The following is an 18,968-nucleotide window of genomic DNA, read 5'->3' as shown; positions in this document are numbered from 1 at the left end:
CAGTTATCGACCGACCACGCTAGCTTTGAGCTTTGTTGATACTTTTCGCACAGTACTCGTCAAGCTGTGACATAAACTAACGGTGACCTTGGCGGTTCTGATGCAAAGTTTCGACCGACAGTGTTTTTAACTTCGTGTGTAGTGAATGTTATTTCAAAACGCACACGGACATATCACAATTGAAAAGAAGACGTCACACAAATGCATTCAATGCAACGAGCACGAACATTTTATGATCGCCACATTCTGGAGTGAACGGCCCTGGACATTTAATTTCAAAGCCCTCATGAATAATAAACATGTAACATGCAATGTTTTGTTCAGCGTTCTATGTGTTGTACAAAGAATTATGACAATGGTGTTAGCTTTGACCGCGTGCAGGGTACAGCATTTTACGGTCTCATTGGCACGTACTTGCGCATATCGGACGAGGGGATTTAGTCATCCTGATAAATAATAACTTCCTGTGTTTACATTTTATTCAGACCACCACCCAAAATAGTACTCCGAACCGGGGGTTCCCCGTCTGAAGGGGACGCCGAAACGGTTGAGTCATCACCAGAATTGCTATGAAGGTTACATCATTTCATAAATGCATTGGTACTGTCTTAATTTGTGGGATAATTTAGACATGGACCAAAATAACAATAAAAGGATTGTAATTAATCAGGAAAATTCAAGAAAGAAACATTCTGTTTCGAAAACAAAAATATGGAGAGGGTTCTGTAATTCCCTTCTTTTTCCGTGGCCTATAAATTTCGCTTTGTGACGTAAGAGTTGCTCAAAAGTTAAGGTAAAATAGAGAACAAAAAACAAAACCATGTAAGGCAACTACCCCCACTCCCAAGGGAAACGTGCACTGTTTGCAGCTATGCACTAGTAAGGAATGAAAGGATTTTTGTAACATCCAAACCAGCAAGAGAGAGTATCTCGACCCCAAATCTGTCTTTATTGCCTTGTTTTTGCCTTCAGTACTGTAACTATGCTCAGATGAAGTGGCATGCAAGGACCATTATGTGCAGTGGAATTACTTTCCTGGAGGTGCATCCCCAGTCCAAAAATATATTTTTCCTGGAGGACATAGTATGATTTTGATTAACCCCAACCCTAGCTTTGTTTTTACAAATAAGATTGTATGCAATGTCCTCATTCTCAGGGGTTGCCCTCATTAAATTGTGTAGGAAGGGCAAGTGCCTAAAATGCTATCTATTTGTGAAAATGGAATACTATTTACAGCATTTGTTGTTTTATTGGAACTGTATGTGTATGTGTGCGCAAAATTTGTAAATATTAGCACTGTTTGTATAGCATTAGCATGTATTTGAGAGTTCAAGTACTCGTTAACCTTGAATGACGGCATAAATCCAGGCATGAGTGGTCCATTCTAGCTGAAAACACACAGTAAAACGTTTTGTGATATCAGATAAACTGACTAGAATGAAATTCCAAAAGCAAAATTTCTGTAATACAACAGGCAAATAGTAGAAGAGATTTAATTTTAGAAATTTGTGACTGTCAAAAAGGGTATAGGATAGTTTGTTTTTTCTGAGGAAAGATTTCTCTACATTTCAATAATGTGGATTTGCGTGTGACTATCTCTCAAAGTATCCAGGCACACTCGCACAAACAGTGTTATGTTATGGGGTGTTATAGGGGTGTGTTGTAATCACGTGCCCCTCATGGCATTGGGATAAATGTCATGAACACTGAAAAACAATCTATCATGTTTGTATTGATTATCATATCAATGGGAACATCAGCATCTGGTTGGACTGCTCTAATTCATGCATTTAGTACACAGTAAACAACAACTGGACTTTGCCCTTGTTTTGCTTGTAGCTCAGGTTATTATGCTGTAGAAATCCCCTTCTGCATGGTGATAAAAACTTGAGGAACAACCACATCTCACATAAAAAATCTTTGACAGACTTTGGGAGACTCTTTTCAGATGTCAGGTCCCCTTTTAACGATAATCACTTCTATCCTGTGTCATGCAGATAGCTACGTGTGATGTCACTGCTGGTTCATGTATGGGCATGTACAAGTGTTCAGCTTTGTTTACTAACACTGGGAAAGTCTGCCAGGGTATTGACCTTTTGTCTACAATGTCCAATTCCTTATTATTGTACTTGGGCCTTAGCCCAAGTACATTTGTTTTCATTTCGTGGGAAAAAACTCTGTAAGGTATAACCATTTCTGGCTGAGACCAGGGAGGGCAAAATGTCTTGGCTTCATCTTTCTTGGCATAATAAATGGCGTAATGATGTTAACTGAATGGAAGTGCTGCTCTCAGCCAGTCTTGAATAAGTGAGATGTGAATATTAATGCTTCTCTATCTGAGTTTTTGCCACAAAATCTTCTGAATATAATCAAAATGTGCATCGAAATGCAACAATTAATGCACCCTCCGTTTCCTAGGCGATGGCACGACCCTGCTACACCCACTGGACGAGCCAAAGTGGGAGGGGTAATTTCAGTTTGGTCGAACAAGAGGGCTCGAGACCAGACTTTAACATTTAAACTTGAAACATGTTTAATCGCTGACAAGATATGGACCAGTCTTAATCAAAGCAAAAGTGTAAAAAGGAAAGGTTTTATATCCCGGACACAATGAAAAACATTACGACTGGAAACTGCACCCCCAGTTGAGAATAGTAATGCCCACAGCGATGGAGAACACTTATCCTTGAGCTGAGAAAACCAGACCATCATTTCGAAATAGACCTGCAGATTCGAGAAGCTCGTTCAAAATAGCTAGGTACACCCCATACGGGGTGGTTTCGAGTTTTGAGGGCAAATTTCGCCTCCTTCATATAGAAATCGTACGTTTGTTTTTCCAGGAGAACACACCATTTGACACAAAATTTGCATGTAAAGGGATCGCCAGTAAGCACGTGGTCAATCTGGCATAAGAAACAATATGAAATGTTGGGTAAAGCCAGTCCAACATAAACTGATTTGAACTTTTGTGTTTTGTAATTTATACCACTGCAGTAACATTACCTTTTTTGGACAACATTACACAATGTAATACGTTTTGAAACTGAATACTCCGACATATTCTGTGTCTCCTTTGCTAAAAAATACGGTATTCCGATTACCATGTAAGGAGATGATGACGTCAAGACAGATTTGTAGTGCGTTTGGTCCTGGATGGTGCACGAAGTTTTGTCAAGGTAGCTTGTGTATTTATTTTCTAAATGGAGAGATTAGGGTCGATCTAAACGAAGGCCGAAGAATGTTATGATACTCTAAGCGAGCTGAACTCTAACGCGAATGGTTGGATAATTTGGAGGATGTCTAGAATGATCTCGTCTCATTAAGATTATTTGGCGGTCAGTATTGAATTTCAACTGCGTCACAAGTTTGCGAAATGAGTATTCCGTCGAACGGTCAACGAACGATATTTTAGAAATCTGGAGACATGGCACATCGCATTTTTATTTTAGTATTTTATATTTTACAAAAGATTAAGAAGCAATGATTTTGTCGAAAATTCTGAAAAAAATATAGGAAGATTTGATCGGGAACACATTTTCACTTGGGGTCAACTAGCCCTGCGTACGATGCTGTGTGTTCCGCTACAGCTAATCGCCCCGCTCACCACAGCCCTGCAAAGACCGTGACCCGTACGTAGGGTCGGTGACTTCAAATCCATTTTGGGACAGACGTAAAAAGCCAAATTACTGCCGAAATTCAGCGTTCTTGGGCCCAAGTCGTATCCCAGCCTACCTCAGCTACTCGATCGCTTCCAAAAATGACAGTCTTTTATTCACTTCTCGTAAATAACCGTCGATGTCGGCAACTCTCTCGCTAGCCCTGTGTACGATGCTGTGTGTTAGCTGTAGCACATAGCATCGTACGCAGGGCTAGGGTCAACATGGGGTCGCAGCCATGTTGCCCTCAAAACTTATTTCTGTCTGCACTCAAAACTCAAAAATGTCGGATATGAACCTGAAAAATCGATGCAATTTTGTCAAACTTCGGCGAAATTTCAGCCTATAGACAAAATTTCATCTAGGTATTAGGTAAATTTACTGAAATTTGATCGACAAATTATCCTTAGTTGAACGTGACAGCTCGCCTTCTCCGGGAAGTCAAGTATCCAGCTGCCCATACACAGTTGCCAGGTTTATGAGATTGTTTTCAAGCGACGGCGGCAGACCGTACGGGGCTCTGGATATGAACCTACCGCCGGTGTAGCTGTGCAGTGTAATAACTGTTGCGTTGTTTTTAGTGCCCACGGACGAAGTCCTGGGGGAGTTATAGGTTTGGTCATGTCAGTCCGTCCGTCCGTCCGTTCACGCAGATATCTCAGACATGCCCTGGTCAATTTCTTTCAAACTTTGCACAAGAATAGTACCTGACCCCATACAGATGCACGTCGATTTGTTTCACAATGCGATCGAATTTGGCCGTGTTAGAGGACTTTTTAGTTTACACCTCCATAGACTCCCATGTATAAGGCAGTTCTCCATAGACTCCCATGTATAAGGCCAAGAAAAATAAAAATTTAGTTTCTCATCGTATTCATATTGCCTAAAGGATGCAGTGACACAGTTTTTTGTCCCACGGATAAAGTCCAGGGGGCTTATAGATTGGGTCATATCCGTCCGTGAGTCCATCAGTGAGTCAATCGGTTCACGCAGATATCTCAGACCTCTTTGACAAAATATCATGTGACCTTGGTGACCTTTGACCTCAAATATACATTATTGTCCATAACTCAGTAACCACAAGTGCTAAACCTTTCATATTTGGTATGATGGGACACCTTATGACGCCACATATTGTACCTCATTAATTATGCGCATATCTAATTTTTAGCGAGCCAATAGAGCTAGAGGTCTGATTTTTGGTATATAGGGATATGATTTGTTTGACAAAATGTCACGTGACTCAATGACCTTTGACCTCAAATATACATATTTGTCCACAACTCAGTAACCACAAGTGCTACACCCTTCATATTTGGTATGATAGGACACCTTATGACACCATATATTGTACCTCATTAATTATGCGCATATCTTATTTCGAGCGAGCCAATAGAGCTAGAGGTCTGATTTTTGGTATATAGGAATAACTTAGCAATGCAATTATTATGACAAAATGTGACGTGACCTCTATGACCTTTGACCTCAAATATATATGTATTTGTCCACAACTCAGTAACCACAAGTGCTACATCCTTCATATTTGGTATGATAAGACACCTTATGACACACATATTGTACCTCATTAATTATGCACATATCTAATTTTGAGCGAGCCAATAGAGCTAGAGGTCTGATTTTTGGTATATAGGAATAACTTAGCAATACAATTATTTTGACAAAATGTCACGTGACCTCAATGACCTTTGACCTCAAATATATATATTTGTCCACAACTCAGTAACCACAAGTGCTACACCCTTCATACTTGGTATGATGGGACACCTTATGACACCACATATTGTACCTCATTAATTATGCGCATGTCTAATTCTGAGCAAGCCAATAGAGCTGGATGTCCGATTTTTGGTATATAGGGATAACTATAGGGTAGAAATCTAAATATGCCCATCTAAATAGTAGACATCTACCATCGAGAACAAAAAAAAATTGCTGTAATTTGAATATTTAAGGAGTTTAAGCAATTTCCACTATAAATAAAGAACCTCTGCCTCAAACTCCACAAAAGTTGCTAGACATATTTGCTGTTGTCATGCCATTGCTTCGTTTAATAACCAGTTAATCAAATGCCTAATTGACAGGAGGAAATTCAAGACCATATTTGAATAGTAGTATATATTGTCCTCAAAATTACTCTATCACGGCCCAAGTACTCATTGCCTTCAGCAATACTGCCTTATTATTGTTGATATGGTCAAAACTTGGTGTGTGCATAACTTTCCAGGGCAGTAAATCTGCTGTATAAAATAAAAATCACAGTGAAAGTATGAAATAATGTCAGGTAGCATTTCTTTGTTTTAGTGTTTGGTGAAGTTAGTTTGAGTCTAAAATGCTTTTAGAAAGGGAGACTTATGAAAAAAAATTCTTAAAAACAACTGCTATTACAGAAAACAAAGCTATGTAGGAATGGCTTGGGAAGAGTATATAGTGTTTTGATAATTAATGAATACACTGAGGTAAAGTACATCTTCAGTACTCATTGATTTTTCGAATTGCACACAGCACCTACTCGATCATTCAGTGGCCTTTCATAGTCAGCATGCCTGTTATTGATACCAAACAAACAGTTCCACAGACCTTGTTAGTCCATGAGTGTTCCCTTCAATCAATTCAAATGGAGGACATGCATAGTATCAAGTTGTACTTCACTAGTACCCTCTTTGAACATGTGTTTTTTTCCATTGAATGCCCTGTTGACCCAAATGAAAACCGTTAGTATACATATAAAACATTAGACAAGATATGACAAGGGCCATTGTAGTAATAAATTGGTGTGGACAACAATGAACCAATGGTGTCTTTATTTACAGTTGGATACATAGGAATGGAGCATTTACTGGTCTTAGATGGCTACAAATTTCAATACTGCAAATTACAATGCACCATTGATGTGTAGAAATGCGTGCACAGTTTCAAAGGAACATTGTGTTGATCCAAGCTAACAAGTGACAGCTCAATGGCAAGCATTCCTGTTAATTTTTATGTAGCTAATATTTGCCCCAAGCATTGTCAATTTGTTATTGTATCCTGGTGAGAAAGGTGTAATTGTTGGTTAAAAATGTTATAGATAATAACATTTCAAAATGACTGGTTGTGTTTGAACTTCTGCCATGTCCCATTGGGACCATATCATGTCTCTTTAATGATTAGACTTGTCCGGTGCAAAACTCTAACCTTCTTAGAAAGTATGTTATGAGATTGCTGCAATGCCGTAGCCCATGACACTCTGGGTGATTGGGAAGGTGTGGGACTACAGAGCTGAGCACTACAAAACAGAGGCAATTCCCAGTTCCCACTGGTATAGGGCGTGGAATGACCACTGACCGTTTTCAGTAAAATAGACAAACACTGTGACACCCTTCATCAGGTGGGTGCAAAAAGTTACAAAACAGGTCTAACTCGAAAATTTTCAGCTGAGAAAATCATCTGCAGTTGGAACTGTATCAGTTCCCTAAGTGGTTTTGTAGTGTCCACCTTTCTCCACCATCTAAAATCACTCGGGAAAGATGTGGGCTGCGGATCTGCTGCAGGTTGTGAGGTAGATATGCACACATTGTGTTGATAATTAAAGCCCACATAGCTAACCAATGCAAATGACCGCAAACCCTAAAAGGAAAGTAGGTAAGTGCAAAATTTGCAAGATGAAATTATGATTTGAACTTGTTCTAACAAAAACATGATTAATTGTTTGAAAAGGGTATTTGAAGTTTAACGCATTGAATAGCTTGTTTGAGTACACGTAATAAAAATTTCAAATCAAAATGTGAACAATGATTGAGCATCATGCATTATTAGTTGGAGGCCTACATGGTTTCCATGGTGTAGACGTGGCATGTAGCTTGCGCAAATTTGCATGTACCGTAATCAAATAAAGGTAAACCTCTGACTAAATGCAATGAGTTTTGTTCATCTTATGCATGATTTAACAATCCACAGCCCTGTCTGTGAAATTCTGAACAATGAATATTAGTATTTAATCCTCATTTCAAACTCATAATAAGTACATATTTTGTGTTCAAAATTGGGGCTATTAGCAACCCAAAGATACTTATAGGATGGTGACAGTCTTTCCGCTATGAGTGTAACATTTGCGAGTAAATGTGTAGACTTTGACCTTAACCCTTTGCACCCTGACCCCCTGGTACTCTATGACATCATCGGACATTTCTGTCCGAGCCGGGTTCAAAGGGTTAAACTTCATATTTGAAGGATCCCATCGATCAACCTTGCCACCTGTTCAACTATTACACATTTCCAGTGGCATTCAATGTGTACAAGTTACCACGTTAATAATAGACAGGGAGCCTCTGGGTAATGTCATTTGACATCATATTTGCTGGAAACCAGAAATATGTGCTGGTATCCTTTTCTATAGCCCAGTGATTGAATAATGGGAAGTTACAAACTTTCTGAAACTTACTTCAAATACAGTACACCATCAACTTTCTGAAACTCTTCTGGAAAAAATACACCATCAGATTTCTGAAACCTTCCAGTAAAGTATACAGTCAACTTATTTGTACTGTAAAGTGATACTGTAATTGCATAAAGAGAACAAGCCAATTCCTCGATTTTCACCCCTAGCCATAATTCTCCACTCCTTGTGTATTCTGACCTTCCATGGACCAGGGTCAGAGGTGAAAGGTAAGGTTCCCATGGTGATATGCTTTTACTTGATCATTGTTTGCATTTTTATGGAGCAGTGAACTGAAAAATTTTCTTTCACTTGAACAACTTGCTGTGTTTTAAACTTTTTGATTTCCATTGTTTTAAGATATAACAATGGAATTAGGATAACAATGGAAAGAGAAAAGGAGTGGCCTGGGAAAGAAGGCTAAACATAAGCCTAGTACTGAGTACCATCTGGTATTCCATTGTTTTGTCATTGTCAGGGTTCTGGTACAAGAAACAAAGTTGTCCATATGGCTGACTTTTATCTGTTGAGAATAAAATGTGAATCTCATCGTATTTACAGTGTACCACTACAGGTACACATGGTAAAAATATAACTTGGATGAGACTCAAGCAATGCCCACATAGTAACGCACATGTAGCATAGACTATCACACTAAGTGCCACGGTCCTGTTCTTTAATGTTGGTCCAGGGGCCTGTAACGAAGTGATCTTCATGTTTTGAGTTGCCATTTTAGTATAAACCTGATTGATATATTCATAAAATGAAATAAATGAACTTATACTTGACAGAATGAATTTATGCATTAAAAAGGCTTGGTCATTTTATGAAATGTAGAGAATTTGCCATATATGTATGTTGTGGTCTGGTAATAAATATTATAGAGTGGTTATGATTTCGCATATGTACATATATTCATGGCCTAATCATAAAAATGTGTTTTTCCTCGGGTAGTAAGATCTTGCAAGACCATGAGAGAGATATTTATTACACTAGCTGGTTGCCCTTACTTTAAAGAAGTAGAGCCTTTTGATGAGTGTTATGACAGTTTAGTTCTGAAATGAATAACTTTTACTGTCGCTAAGCCATCATTTATCATGTGATACATGTATATATACATCGAGTGAAACACCATATTAGAGCTTCACTGTATGCAAGATCTTTGTAGTCATCAAGAACGGAAAATTGCCTACTCGCGAAGAAACAATTTTTCGTAAACTATTCATTGATAACTCCTGTCACTATAACGGAAAAGGTCCATAAAGTTGTTCATTTCTCAAGATTGAGAAAATCACCCATGCTTCCCGTTCCTGAAGAAAGCCAAAGTCCACTTGGCATAATTCTCAATCCTGCCTAGAGGGCTCAATCCTGCCTGAGGGCTATAGCTGAAGTCACCAACCGAGCATCTCATAAACTTTACATCATGTAATGGAAAAAATGATAATGTGAAGTTTCTGTAGCTCAAGTGCAGACGTACAAATAACTATACCTCTCAGCCCTCATATATTTTGTATGCCGACACAAAATTGCAAAATTGAAAGAAAAAAATTACAGTCTAAAGGGTAGTATCATTCGATTGTTGATGTGAAAAAGTCCACCTATCATGTACATTGTATGGCACAAATGAGTGGCTTTTGTAGTTCTCTTATTTTACATCGTGAAATTACTTGTCATTTTGAGTTAAAAAATGTTATTTTGCTACAAATGTGCGATGATTGAAAAATTCAACAATTTCTGTGATTTTAAATAGGTTGAACATTACCTGACATTCCATCAGCTTTCGTACTAGTTTCACTGTATCCTTAATGTAGGGTCATTTTCTTGTTGTGTTGATTTAAAAATTATATGTACATGTAGGACCCTGGGAAACCAGTACATGTACTTTTATGCAGCACTTCTAAAGGATTACCTGTGTGTTTTCCAGCTATGTTGTAATTTCAGCTTAAATTTTAATACCTGAGTAGTTATACTGCCTGCATCTGTTCTGCATGCTATGTGGTTTATCCATGCATTAATAATGAAAAGTTTGCCCTGAAATTATTAATATCATACCAAAAGTAGGGCTTTCCAGTCGTAAAAAGACAGGATTTTTCCTAATAGCAGAAGCAGTGGCAGTAAGCTTTACAATAAGCCAAGGAAAGAGGTTTCAAGATGGCCATCTGTTACCATGTGGTGGCTGTTATGTGTTCACTTTCATCTAATGACATGAAGAAATTAGCCTGCTGGAGTGATGAATTATAGTATAATACGTGTAGTTTCATTTCATTTTCCTTGGCTCAAATTGGTAAAGTTCAGAGGAATCTTCAACTGTTCAATAACGCAGATTTGGAACACTGATTGTAACTGCAAGCCTGTCTTCATATTTCGTTTTGGAGAGTGCTTCATATACATTACTGTGATGGGTAAATACTCAAGTTTTGTCCTGTAGTCCTACAGTAGTTACTGTTTGATGTCATCAAAAATTCCCAGCGAGAGTGCAGAGTTCTTTGACTGACCTTTGACCTAAACCAACCTTGAAGCAAATGACACTCTATTGACAATTTGAAACATTCATCCTTTCATCTTTCAATTACTCATTAATGTGCTTTGTTTGATGTTCACAGTTGTTCAAGGTAAAACCTCAGTTGATGTGACCGAATGCAGTATCTGAGCTGGAATGATGGTACAATGCAGTACCAATTTGCAGAAATTATCGCACATTTTGATGTAACACTAACAGTACAATCTAAACTGTGATAATGAAGTGCAAATTATAGTTTTATGCATTTTTTATAAAATCTCTGAAAACTTTCATATGGTAGTTTTGTAGTTTTAAGTAATCACGGACTTGCTACATTTGACAAGTTGCCTCTGAAGGATACATTTCATCTGTATTGTCTAGACTCAAATCAGGGTCACATTTTTGTTTATATGGTGTTTCCATGCTTACTTGGATGTCAAGAGATATCTGAAACATTTCAAACAGATCTAAAACTGTTTTTAAATATGCCACCAATACATGTACTGTGTATTGTACATGTAATGCAGAAATAGATGAAAAATCACCAGTTTTGCGAAACTCGGACCATTTGTCACTGGAACACACTCACGGGTTTCAGAGTGAAAAAATTAGGAAACTACTGTTATCATATATTACAAACACTGACAATATTACCAAAGAAAACATAGGAAGAAGAGTTTTGAAAATTTTGACATGTTTTATGGGTACAATTTATGGCTAAGCGTGTACCACAGTACGTGTATTTGATGGTGCTTGGACATAAAATATGAATAATGTATCATTTTCCACAGGTTTGGGATATGTATTCATAAAGTTTGGTTATCAGATATACATATATCCAAGGATAGATGACAGGCTAAATATGGCCTTTCTCACGACACTTTGTTTTTATGCACCATAATGAAAAAGCCCTTTCCATAAACATGATTTAGACAAAACGTTTTATCACTGAAATCAGAAGACTGACGGTATAAAAAATAATTATTGCATCACAGACATGCTGTAGTCATTCAGTAATAAAACTTCAGAAATAGTTATATCGCTCAGTTTCATATGTTTGTTTGCATACAAAAATATTTGATTTCAGGCAATTTTCTCGGCTGTGCTTTGCTTAGACCAGTGCCGATCATTTCTGCTTGCTTTTGTAAACATCTCACCGTATAGGCTCAACATTGTCAAACTGTAATATTGTTATGCACAGTTTGAAAGTTTTCATTCTCTAAATGCAAATGGAGTCTCTTGTTTTTCACTGAAACCTGACAATTCTAGTGACATAAGTTCAAGATTCATGACAATGGATATTGTGTATGTGCATAATTATATTCTTTGTGTCGTACAAAATGTTCACAACCAATCTAATGAAACTGACATAATAGAAAATATTCAAGTTGAACTCTTTGGTGAACGATTAAACCGCTCCATATTCAAAGTAACTTACTCTCTTCTTGCCAACATCAGTAGACTTACAATTTAGTTTTTCATCCTAAACACACCCCCTCTCTACTAATAACCCTTTTCCTGCCAAGTCCATATTTCACCATCTGGTCAAGAAGGTTAAAATTAATGAAACGCAACATATTCCATACGGTGTATTTTAACATAATACTGTATATTTGAAAGCTGTTGAAAACATAAATACTGTAAACTTGATTTTTTTTGACAAAAGATGCTATAACAGACCACTGGCCAAGTGGGTGAAAATACATCATGTTTTGGCTGAATACCACTTTTTACTGACTTAGCTGATGGGGAAGTGATAATGTCTGGCAGGAAAAGGGTTAATATTGCGAAAACCTAGTACAAAGCAACTTATATTTAATATTGACAGTGTAATTTTGATATATGAAAAATAAAACGCCCATATTGAGACAAGAAGGAAATTTTTAGAGATACAGTATACATGCAGGTGAGATTGCAGTTTGATTTGATAATTTGTCTTTTTCATGTAGATATGAACTGGAACTTCTTGGTAGAAAACCTCAGTTCAGTATCCCTTTTCCTGCCAGACAGTAATAACTGTATCACTTCCCCATCAGCCAAGTCAGTAAAAAGCGGTATTGAGCCAAAACATGACGGATTTTCACCCACTTGGCTTGGTATGTTACAGCATCTTTTGTCCAAAAAAAATCAACTTTACAGTATTATGTTTTCAACAGCCTTCAAATGTACAGTATTATGTTAAAATACATCACATGGAATACGTTGTATTTCATTAATTTTAACCATCTTGACCAGGTGGTGAAATATGGACTTGGCAGGAAAAGGGTTAAGTATACTCTCCATTGTGTATGAATGAAGGCACTGGAGTAGTATGTCCAGATGGTCATGAAACCTGTGCAAATCGCCTTGTCACAGAGACATGACTAATGTGTTGACAATAAAAGGCCATTGCCCTAGACCTTGACCTCGTTGAAATCGGGCAATGAACTCACATTGACTGTTATGATTGTGATGGGCTTTTCACCACAGAGTTCTCCACAGCTTCAAACTGGAATCAGAATTTAATTAAAGCTGATAACTATAAACTACCATATTGATACAAAATTTGGGTACCAGTTTTTCAATTGACATTTGACTGCTGATATTTTGTGTGAGTAGCATATGAATAGGTCTCTTCTAGAATGGAATACAGACCCATCCAACTGCCGTATCATATTATGTTTTGTACTTTAATTGTCTCACATTTGCCAATGATTGGGTAACTTGGAAATGTGTTCATGTTTGCAATGTATTTACAAGCATATTGCCGTTGCATTGCCTGTCGGGATATTTACAAAGAAATTGAGGACAAAAGTCATGGCATTGGAAGGAAAATGTGGCAAGTATTATGACCTCAGTGTAGTTTAGGTACACGGTCATATCTACATCTGCTTCATTTTCCTCTTTTGCTACACGTGTTACACAGTAATGTGTTTCACAGTTTTGGCCAATCAGAGCAAAGGCACGTGTGTAAACCACCAGACAGAAGTGTACATGTACTAAGATCATGGTGTACATGTATGTCGGTGTCCAAATATGCAATCGATGTGTTTGTGCAATTTGTCAGTCACTATCGTGACAAGTCACACCCACTTTACAAGTGTTGTCACAAAGTTAAAAAGGAATCCAAATTTTAGAACCATCATCAAGTGGCACGTTTTTCTGTTGGGTTCGTGCATGTGGACTTGTAAACATAAGCCTAGATATGTAAATTTGATGCCCAGGCTATGTTGTAAACAAAATACCATTTATGTCTAGGAAACGGTATTTTCATTTTGAAAGACCATGAATAATGCAAACTTGATGTTGATACGAAGCACAGAAACCATGAGAAAGTAGGTGTGTGTGAAGTGTAATTTTAAAATGGATACCATTTCTAAGATGGAGATGACAATCATATTACTTTCAGTTTGAAATGTATCCAATTAATGTACCAGCAACAAACTGACAGCATACAGTGTCAGAATTGACAATCTGCATGTATCAATCTATACTGATGAACATCAAAGTAGCTGCCCTATTGGCTTGTTACAGTTGCAAAATTATCGATGGAGGTGAAATTGATTTTATATGTACCTATTTTTTGCATTTTTGACCTCGTGCCTTGCCCACACTTGCAGAACCCATTCCTTCAAGCAAGTTTTCTTCTGCTTCACAAACCTTGGCAAAAAATGAAAAAAATCTTAACACTTATGGAAGTGGCTATTGCCATTACAATAATGGTTTCATTTGTTACTTTGCTGAATATATTTATGTATTGAAGACAAAATAGAAATTAGGAACTTTGATAAATAAATGAGCTGCATTAAACCAGATGTGCTATTTTAAGTCTTTTACTTGCACATTGCTGTCGCTGTTTGTCGTCCTGGCTGTGTACCTCTGTGCAAAGCACCATATGCCTAAAAAGGAATATGAAGGTTCAAGCCATTTCCTGTACAGTTGGTGTACATGTATACCTTTATTTGATTTCGATCAGATAAACAACCAGACAGCAAACAACAAAACTGAAATTACCCTAGTAACCCAAGAGTGACCTGCCTCCAGCAATGATGCTATCTTTTGCTGATTGGCTGAACCAGGGTCCTGTGGAGAGGGACTGTGGCTGAGCTTATGAAGTACATATGCAAGTATTTGTTTTCAAAAAGGAAATATGACGTGGATTGTACATGCACTGTACATGTATATGACAGGCAGGTGTAAATGAGAGTAGATTTCAACAAGAAGAGGTGCAAGGTGGGATCAACCACACAAAGACAAAGTTACTTAAGTTTGAAATGTTACCCTTTCTTACATGTTCATGTAAAAGTCTTACTTCTTAATCAAAAACAGGTTGGACAAAACAAACCATGTCGAATTTGTGAATGGCATGAAGACAGTAGTTTTGCTCAAATGTATACTGTGATGTTATTTGTATTAATAAGTGTAAATGCTATTTCATCCCTGATCACAATTTTTTCACTTGTTGGTTGTAATATCTGATGCCTCATTAGGTAATTACGCAACGCTGTATTCTATAATGTTGAGTATGTGCAGTAAACTTTGAAGGATTATGTTTTGCTGATGTGCTGCTGTAAAAGACATACAGTGACTGGGTAAAGAATCCTGCATAGTGCTAGAATAGTATATCCGATTGCCGTGGGGTTGTTATATCATGGTTATTTTCTGTTTTAATAGAATAGCGTCCATATTCTCACCCGCCAACACAGATATGTACAGGATATTACAATGTCTTGAGGGTGTAATTGTAGCCGTAATATCTATACCTGTCATTATCAACACCGCTGCATGTATAGTACATGTACCAGTAGAGAGAAATATTATCACTGAAATCATGTATCTACATATTTATTGATGCTGTGTTTTTCGCTGAGAGACAAGGTGTCTGCAAATGTGAACATTTATCATAAAATATGTCGTTTAAATCACCCAATAAATAATTTTGTTTTTTTTACTTGCATGAATTATTTCAGCCGATTTAATAGCTCGAGTGTATTGTGGATGTAATCAAAGAAAGGTTAAATGTATTCACGATGGTTTGTCAGGGCATGCTAAATCAAAAATCCACGCAAACTGAAATCCCAGTGCAATGAACAAATGATGAAATTCAGGATTGGTTTGATGTGAAATTTTTCTGCATTTTTGAACTGGTAGCCAGGAATGTGAATTGGAGTGACTAGTGTTGTTGCATTTTATAGATATGAAAGAGGTGACAAATGATGTAAAGTGATAGTAATTGTTGAAACCTGGTCTCCTCATTTCTATACCCCGATCCCATTTTACTTTAAACCTGGATTTTTTTCTCTTTTCAAAAATGTGCATTTTCAGTTGTTTTTTTTCACAGGGAGGAAATGAATAAAAAATTGATAGTTCCTCACCAATCTACCTAATTTTGCAGAGCCATGTCATGAGGAAAATATAAATTTTAGTCCTATCATTGATGGTACATAATATATTGTAGTATAATTCTCTGTTTTGCAGATTAATGTGTTTTATCAAATGTCGTGTAAATTGATATTATGAAAGCTTCTTTGTTGCCGTCAACCGTTTTCTGTTACCTGGTATCACCTTGCAGTTCCCCTTAACATTACCAACTGTGCACTCACAAATTTCAGACTCAGTTCCCATGTCAGATGTTGATTGCAGTTCCCAGTGTAGTGGGTAGTCCTTCAGAAAAGAAGTGTGATTTAATTGCGAAACCCAAGCAGAAGCCAACAATATTTATTGGAGTGAATGGATGTAATCATGGTTTGTCATCATAGCTTAATTAATTTCCACAGTAGCAATGCTTGATGATGTTGTTATAGCGCTGATGATAATTTGACAGGATGATGTTTCAGTGTTAAGTGACGTGTATTTAATTGTCATAAATGAATGCATGTATTACCTACTTAAAGAGCTTAACAATTCAGTTGATTGACAAATGAATACACACAACAGTTGTTGCTGTGTCCTATGATGAGATTAATATCACAGAAATTGAATGGTCCCTGGAATGTGTTGATGCCTTCCAAATAACATGGAGGAAAATGTTGCAACTCAAACCCTAGATTCTCTGTGAATTTCGGGAATCTTTTTCTCATTCTATGGCATATTTGTCTACAAAGGATGCATAAAAATGGTGTTCAATATTTTCACCCAAAATGGCGAGCTAAAGTTGGCCAATTCAGCCAGGGGCCAAGATGGATATTTCCAAACATATGGGTATAACAAACAAAACTTTGTATTCAGAGTGAAGGGGTTGTTGCTCTGGTTTGATTACCATGTGCTAATTCACACCATGGATAAACCATCCATCACTGTTATGCTGTGAGAAATTTGCATGTGCGTGATACTCAACTATAATTCAAAATTTTGTTTTTTCAAAAACCGATCCACAAACAACTTTTATCAAGTAATTTACAGTGTTTTTGGAGAAACTTCAATCATCAATTCTATCATCCCACCAGGCATTTACACAATTGCCACTTTTCATTTTGGGGGATGAGGGGAAGGGGGGTTATGTACAGCCCCTAAATTTTACAGTGAGATATCAAAATGCTTTTTACTTTTTGCTAACCTACATGTACATGAACAGTATGCTACATGTATTATCTATAAGAAGATTTGTATAGGTGAGCCACCCCTCTGATTTCGGAGCAGTCTATTCATATGTTAATAACCACACAAAAGAATGCATTTTCTCAACAAAGCAGTATGCAGATTATGTTTTGTTATGCAAATTAACCACCCTATATTTTTCCAAGCTGTGGAGAACACTGCTGAAATGTATCAGTATAATTTCTTCAAATATTTTCTGTATTAATAATATTCTCATGTACAAATATAACAGATACCACTTCAAATTGTCAATAAACTAAATGACTGCTTGCCCTATTCAGATACGCTTACATCATAGCACATAGTTGGTTGTCTTTGTCCACTGAGCCCTGTCTTGTTACTGAAAATTAGAGAATATTGGATAACCGTCACAATCACATGATAGACAGATGCATTACAGTGTACATGTATCAGATGCATTATGCATATCATACTATAATTACAGTGTTCAAAATAATCGGTGGCAATGGTGGCATTTGCCACCAAAACCTGTCGATCTGCCACCAAATTTATTTTCTTGTGGTATTTTTGTGCCACTAAATTTTGGGTCATCATGTCATCGATCCTACAGCTTGAATGAAGGAACACTGAAGGAACACGCGTTGTTTGACGGCAGAAAAACTCATTAGCAAAAATAAACCAAACTAAATGCGACCTTTCGATAGCATGAATCCAAACTTGTGATAGGCTAATCTCCATATCGATGACAGCAGCTTTTGTACACTTGACATGTTGTTGCCCTCTGTGATAGCCGCACATGCAGTCATACGGCACAAGATAAAAGCATGTTGTGACATTTTGAAAAAAAGGCAAACCGCAGCCTGCGTGAATTAAATATTAGTAAATACTTGCAATTCATTAGCCAGTACAGGGCTCAAAAATTCCTATCGCCAGACGCCCGTGGCTAGTGAATTTTGCATTCGGGCAAGTAAAATATGCTTCCTGTCCGACGGGCAAGTGCACCAGCTCTGGACAATTCAAGCTTGAAAACGTATTTCATTAGGTCAGTACTCGTCTACAATCATTGTAAGTCCTTCAATTCTCAGAGGAGTTTTTTTTCTGAAAACCCTTGAAAATCAGCCCGACATCGCAAAATATTCTTTTTTGCTGTTGTAAAACACAAAAAGTCGTAAAAATAGAGTTTTGCGACAAGTAAAAATGAAAATTCACGTGTCCTACGGCTAGTAAGTTTGAAAAAAATTATTCGAGGCGTGCAGTATGGGTGACGTGTATACTCACCGTATTTTCAATAATTTATAAATTAGAATGAGTATGTGGCAATGACAAAATTTTTTATTATACCGATCACATGATGTGTTAAACTGCCACCAGAGTTTTCATAATTGCCACATGATTTCATAACCGGTGGCAAACTTTTGCCACAAGAAATAAAAAGGTATTTCTATCCCTGAATTACTGTGTTTGTTATTGTTGTCTATGATTATCTGCTAGCTGATAACAAGGTTGATATTTGCAGCAGCTTCAATAAAGTCTTGAAACAGATACAGCCAAGATACTTTCCATGTGAGTTGCAGTTGATCTGATCGTCAATATAATGTATGATTGAGCTTGCTGTAAATATACATGTATCTGAGTTCCTGTGAAGAGGTGACCTCGGCTCAGGTAAAATAAACAATAGAAAAAAATCCAATAGGTAAAATATGTAAATTGATAGGATGTTTCTATGAAAACATCCCTATACTTCAGGTTGTTGCGTAGTGCTCTGTCTATGTGCATCTGGGATCTTTCACAAGTTATTAAAATCCCACAGTAGCTAAAATTAGACAATCAAGTGGATGAC

General features: G+C 37.2%; 1 protein-coding gene across 1 annotated transcript in view; it reads left to right on the top strand.

Annotated features, from left to right (window-relative positions):
• The window catches only part of LOC139120367 (programmed cell death protein 4-like), a 38,887-nt gene that overhangs the window by 806 nt on the left and 19,113 nt on the right, over positions 1-18,968 (top strand). The window lies entirely within an intron of this gene.

The sequence above is a fragment of the Ptychodera flava genome, chromosome 20, assembly GCF_041260155.1.
Source record: "Ptychodera flava strain L36383 chromosome 20, AS_Pfla_20210202, whole genome shotgun sequence".
NCBI lineage: Eukaryota > Metazoa > Hemichordata > Enteropneusta > Ptychoderidae > Ptychodera > Ptychodera flava.
The sequence above is the reverse complement of the archived record's forward strand: the minus strand, read 5'-3'. Positions and strand labels throughout refer to the sequence as shown.